The 6,744-nt window shown below is 31.3% G+C and overlaps 1 protein-coding gene across 2 annotated transcripts in view; it reads left to right on the top strand.

Annotated features, from left to right (window-relative positions):
- The first annotated feature begins 2,267 nt into the window (after positions 1–2,267).
- Positions 2,268–6,744, top strand: part of LOC135960413 (protein qui-1) — a 342,666-nt gene continuing 338,189 nt past the window's right edge. For both annotated transcript variants that reach the window (XM_065511703.1, XM_065511702.1), the window contains exon 1: positions 2,268–2,542. The gene's annotated coding sequence lies outside the window, so the exon portion shown is untranslated. The remainder of the gene's footprint in view (positions 2,543–6,744) is intronic.

Genomic DNA, 6,744 nt, shown 5'->3' with positions numbered 1-6,744 from the left:
AGAGTGTATTTACTTTCTCTCTTCTTCGCTTTTATTTCTTGTTTGTACAATATTTATTTTTTCTCTTATAATAAGTCCTAAAGCTAGAACTCTAAAACGTCTTTTAAGTTAGTTACTATAACTTTGTCAATTTTTAACCGATTTAAACAAATGAAAGTTTGTTTTACTCAGATGGACACTGGCTTTAAGATTATTGTTGTTTAAAAATAAGATTTGAAAAAAACTCTCGTAATAGTTGAAAAAGTTTAAAAAAAATTGAAAAATTTTGATATTATTGAAAAAATCTCTACATATTTATATTAATATAATAGTAAAAGTATATATAATTCGAAAGACCTTGTTTGTACCTTTTTAATGTCGTTTAAAAATTTTAAATCGGTTAAATAATGTCTGAGTTATAAATGTTTAAATTTGCGGGTCCAAAAAAATATACCTTTGCCTATATCTCGAGAATTTGAGGGTGTATTGGAACTTTTAAAACCGGTATTGTAATACACTCAGCTAGACCTACAACCTGCACTAGGTCATTCGCCAAGTTATTTTTGAGTGTACCACAGTGTTATTAGATATCCATATTGTCTATATTAATGACTTAAGGTAGGGTCACACATGGCAAATATTTGATCAAAAAAGCGTAACCACTTTTTTTAGCACAAATTTGTTTGACGTGTTTACTCTTACAATTGTTTTGTAATATCAAACAGCATCAAATAAAATAAAACTAAATTATTTGTTTTGAATCATCCTAAGTAAGATAAGATTTTGAAATAAATAAAAGAATTCAAATGTATTTTATTTAGTTGTTACGTCGTTTTCGTCAAATATTTGTCATGTGTGACCCTACCTTTAGTAATCCAGATATAGGTCAAAAATCGAGGTTGTCCTTGTTTTTTCCTTATATCTCAGCCATTCGTGGACCGATTAAATAGCAACCGAGCCGGAAGAATTCTGGAGATATTGATGTGTGAATCGTGTATGTAAGTTATTTGGGGGCTTAGGAAAGTTGATTTCAACAGACAGATGGACATGGCTTAATCGACTCCGCTATCTATAAGGATCCAGAATATAGGGTCGGAAAATTATATTGTGGAAATTACAAACGGAATGGAAAACTTATATACAATCTTCCCATGAACCTGAAGGGTATGAAAAGGAAAAAATAAATACGTTAAATAAACTTTACTTTATTTCCCCTCCCCACCAAATAGTTGATCTGGATCCGTGCCTGTTTTAGCCGATATTATAATTTTTATTTTAACAATGGGAAAACAGTTTCTATGGTTCTAAAATTGAAATACATTATGATAAAGGAATTGAATGCATTTTACATTAATTTTTGATACCTTACTTTTTTGTTTAATATTACTGAATAATCTGAGTTATATAAGTATAATTATAACTAAAATGCATTAATGCATTAAAAGTCATTAAAATCAAAATTATAAAAATCTAAAGGCCTGCAGAAGTTTAATATCCTCTTAGCTAATAATTGTTGGGGCAGAAATGTGTAAATATTATTTTGAAATGCACATTAGTATACAACTGTAGGCGGTTGTTGGGCTTTAGAAAAAGAAAACATTTTCAAAACACTTTAATCTCATCTGTTAAACCACACATTTGTTGCATTTCCTATGAAATACAAATTAAAATTCCAAAAAAAAAAACAAAACAATTATATCCTTTTTCAGAAAAGCCACAAGCCGATAGAAATTTAAAGCATTTCTTTTTTGCAAGGCTTTTTAATAGCCACAGCATAAAACTAATGATATGAAAACGAAATGTTTACCTTGAACCAAATGTAACAATTGGATTTACAAACCTTTAAACATTTGTAAAATTTATTAATCATGTGTTCATATGAATATATAAAATACTCCTACATAAAACCCCCCAAAAAAATGGAACAACAAACAACAATTTAGTTTAATTAAAATTCATTACACAGATATAATATCTGATCGAAATTACCAGGAATTGAATAACCAAGTTATTTAGGGCCCAAACATTTTCAAACATAATTTTTGTACAGGTATTTCAAATATGTAACACAACTGGAAACTGAAACATTCATTTCAAAAGCAATAAAAACCTGTGAGAACCAAAGAGCCAAAGCTTTTGCTTGTTTAGCCCAAAACATTTTAGTACCAAAATAAAACGCCTGCGCTTTACGATAATTTGCTCCCATAAAATTATGTTCTAAAAAGGTAACACTAAGAATTGTATCCAATACTCGGAGTATTGCTCAGTTGAGTATTTGAAATCGTAACGAATAGTGACAAACGAAAATCTTTAACGGAAGAAAAATCGACATAATTTAAATGTTAATCTAAAGAAAATTGGTAAAATAAAGTGGTTGACATATTAAAAGTGGTAAAACTAATTACAGTTGAGCGATAAATTATAGAAGTGAAAAAAATTAAAAAAATAAAATAATTTTATAAAAATAATAAGTGAATAACATTGAATTCATTAATTAAAAATATAAACAGTGAAATTTTAAATACATGTTGATCGTCTCGCCGATATCCTACACTAGTTAAAGGTACATTTGGTACTGGTTGTGGTTTATGTTAATTTTTTTTTAAATTATAGCGATAACCGCTTTTGAGTTGGATCATTTGGAAAAAGTGTTAATACAAATATTCAATATTTGTTCTTAAAGTGATTATGTGGGGCAACATTTAAAACGAGAATATGATAAATCCATATTCTATGGGACTGATTAAACCATTTTCTGCTGCTGCCTTACGACTTGACTTACAAATTGAGTTTGGTAAATTTTAAATTTTAAGGTTAGAATTTCAATAATTTTTGGAACCCCAATAAAATTTAATAAAAATAATAAATCACACGACCTAATTTCATGGTGATCGGTCCATAATTGCTCATAACTCCCATATAAGGTCCACCTCCGAAAATCTCTTACGAATATAAATTATTTAAATTTTAAAAGAAAATTGTTTTTGCTTATTTACTTAGTGTAGGTTATATGGTCGGACTTGACCGAACATACTTTCTTATTAGCTTTAATGAAAATTTCCAGTAATATAGACTTTTCTATTGAAAATGCAAAAATAAAAACAAATCTCGACAACCGTACCAGGTTATCGGAACGCTTTACAAAATTATTAAGAACATGCGATTTGATAATTTTTGCCCTAAAGTTGAATTTACGTAAAAAATAAACGGTTTTTTTGGATGGACCTAGGTCCCCTAGGTATCACAAGTTATCAATTTATTTTTAATTTAAAATATTTGACGTAAAGTTTGCTTTTCATAAAGTGTAAATTCCTTATACATCTTTTTAGAAATTTTTCAGATAACTTAAAAAGAAAAAAATATTCTATTCCCGAAAAACTAGCGAAAATATTTTAAATTGAAATGCATACAGCTTTAGACCCAGTCATGATTTCTAAGCAATTGTTTTTTTTTGGAAAATTTGGACAAAAAACTGTTGATGGGTAAAAATTTTGAAAATTTAATTTTCAAATGCGAATATCTCCTAAGGCGTAAAAGACAATTGATAACTACACAAACGAAGAAATAGGATCGTTTTAAAAATTGAACATACCTGAGGTGTCCCCCTGGCCGCGCCCCTGGTGGGTCCATGAGGTCCAACATCAAAACTTCAACTCAACAACTCTTCCTCTTTGCAAATTTCATTAAAATTTCGGACTAACCCCCCCTTTTTAATATATTAGGATAGGGAGATCTTAGCTCTCGAGTATAGGGGTTTTATTTCATTTTAAATTTCCATCTCAATCTTAGCACATAAAAGAGTCCTTTACTGTAGATTCACAAATAAATACGACTGAAATGTGCCTGATTCACAGCTCACCATTATAAAACATGCTGATTTAAGCATAACAGCCGGTATTATGGTGTTTTCTTATCGAGCGTTCACTCTGGATCACTTAAAGGCAGATACAACTCGTGCAGAATGTGGTTATTAATGATTGAAGAGGCTAATGTTATATGTATACTTTCGCTGATACGCCTCTCAATATATCATGCCTTGTCAGGCTGTTAATGGTCTGATAAATTTTGTACTGCAACATATCTGAGAACTGTTATTTTCATCTTTTGATTTCAAGTACGAATCAAGACAAGGTCGGATACTCTGCCCTCAAATTCGGGGCGTTTTTCGGCCAATGCTCGATTCAATAGAATCAGTTGCGATCGGTACATATTGATGGTCTGATTAGACTTCAGCAGCTCATAATAGATAGAACCCTTTTGATCCCACCAAATACAGAGAATTACCTTAGATCCTTGGATATTTGGCTTTGGTGTCGATTCAGCTGATTGGCTGGACTTCACATACCATCTCTTACGCTTCGGGTAATGATTCGGTGCAAAAATAATTTTGATTAATAACATTCAAGCATAATTTCAGACATACTAAATCGTGTTTCAAGGTCTATCGGCTTCAATTCGTATGGTATTCAAATTACCAGCTAAGTAGTGAGATCGAAAAAAATCTTAACATTCATAAATGATAATTAAAAGGAAACCACTAAACCTACAGTTTTGATTTTTTTTTATTTGATTGAAATTATTATTACAACTTACAAAAAATATTTGTCCAATTCACAACCTAGTTGTATATTGTACGTTGTATGTTACAACTATGGTGGTTGTGAACACAAATTTCGTCAAGTCGTAAGTTTACCCTGCCAAGCCTTGACAATTCCAAATGAATATGATAAAAAAAACATTCCAAAATCTATTAATATGTAAAATTAATAATGAAAGCGAACTAATGTGTGCATTGTGTAAAAAATTCTAACAATTGACAAATATTTAAAACAAATTATCGTTTTTCATAAATAAAATAAATTTACTGATTTCAGTGTTACCGTTTGGCTGTATTTTGCACTAAAATATTTTAATTTTTTTGTTTATGTATAAATATGAACTTTTGGTAGCACTTAAATTTTCATACAACATTCGAAAAACATATGCAAAAATGTTGTAGGTGTTGTACAAAACATTTATATAGAAATTATCAACAACATTTGTACAACTATTGTACATTCAGACGACTTACAACTCATACGACTGTACAACGTCAGTTGTGAATTGAACAATTATTTTTATAGTTCTAATCAATAGTGGTGAATTTATGAACCTTTTCTGGAAACCCTTCCATTAAGGTTTTTATTGAGCTCCATTTAAAATCTATCACACTTTTGGATACCCTTTTTGTGCTCTCAATTCTCTTTTAAAATGAGTCCATATCATACACTGGTCTTAGCTCCAGGCAGTTTGGAGGATTTGCCTGACTTGGTACAAATACCACATTATTGTTCTTGTACCAAACAAGTCCTTGCTTACCATAGTGACAGGATGCCAAATAAGGCCAAAAATAAGTGGACACATGAAGAAGTTTAATGAATGGAAGCATCCGCTTTTGTAAACATTCCTTGATGTAAATTTCGGTATTTATAGAGCCCTTTGTAACAAATGTTTGGTTTCTTTTGCAGCAACTGCATATTGCCATACCACGAACTTTTTGGAAAAATTTTCTGTTTTTATGTCCTACACTTTTCTACAACATTCCCTCGAACATCAGCAGCATAAAAATTTGCTGCGAACGATTTTACATATGTACGTTTCGTTTCCAGCAGGTATATTTATACCCTACACCACCATAGTGGGGAGGGTATTATGCGTTTGAGCAGATGTTTGTAACGCCCAAAAATATTAGTCTAACACCCACCTTAAAGTATACCGATCGACTTAGAATCACTGTCTGAGTCGATTAAGCGATGTCCGTCCGTCCGTCTGGTCGGCTGGCTGGCTGTCCATGTAAACCTTGTGCGCAGAGTACAGGTCGCAATTTTGAAGATATTTCGATGAAATTTGATAAATATTATTTTTTCGGCTCAAGGACCAAGCCTATTGAAACTGGCTGAAATCGGTCCATTATTTCACCTAGCCCCCATACAAATGTCCTCCCGAAATTGGACTTTATCGGTCATAAATTTTTAATTTATATATGTATCTCCACAAATTCCGCTCCAAATAAGTTTTATATACACAAAATTCATGTCACCAAATTTTGTTACGATCGGTCCATAATTAGTCATAGCTCCCATATAGACCCGCTTCCGAAAATCACTTTAACGTGCATAAATCGCTTAAAAATGTTGGTAAACACACAAAATTCAACATAGTTAACTTTAATATACATAAATCACACGACCTAATTTCATGGTGATCGGTCCATAATTGGTCATAGTCCCCATATAAGGCCCACTTCCGAAAATCAATCAAAAATATAAATTAATGAAATTTTAAAAGAAAATTTTTTTTTTGCTCTTTTACTTAGTGTAGGGTATTATATGGTCGGCTTTGACCGACCATACTTTCTTACTGGTTTTTTATAAAATTTGACTGCAGTTTCCGTGCTCTGTCTTTGCCCTCTAAATTTTTAGCAGAGTTCCTGTCAGGAACTTTTTGAACCTTGAATGTTTTTAAACCTGCAAATAATCAGAGTATTGACCGAATTGCTTTCCTACCGGATGTGCTGGGAGATCTTTTGAAAATGCTTTCCATTTATTGGCTTTAGAAACATTATGGGGACCATCTCTGCCTGAACCAGATTTTCTATCAACAGACAAATTCTCCCGATACTGTTTAACTAAATTGAACATTTTTTTCACATCTTTTAATCATAATAGACATTGAACATATATGTATATCATCCGGTTCGTGTTTAATATTGAGTGTCGTACGGTG

The sequence above is a fragment of the Calliphora vicina genome, chromosome 5, assembly GCF_958450345.1.
Source record: "Calliphora vicina chromosome 5, idCalVici1.1, whole genome shotgun sequence".
Lineage (NCBI taxonomy): Eukaryota > Metazoa > Arthropoda > Insecta > Diptera > Calliphoridae > Calliphora > Calliphora vicina.
The sequence above is the reverse complement of the archived record's forward strand: the minus strand, read 5'-3'. Positions and strand labels throughout refer to the sequence as shown.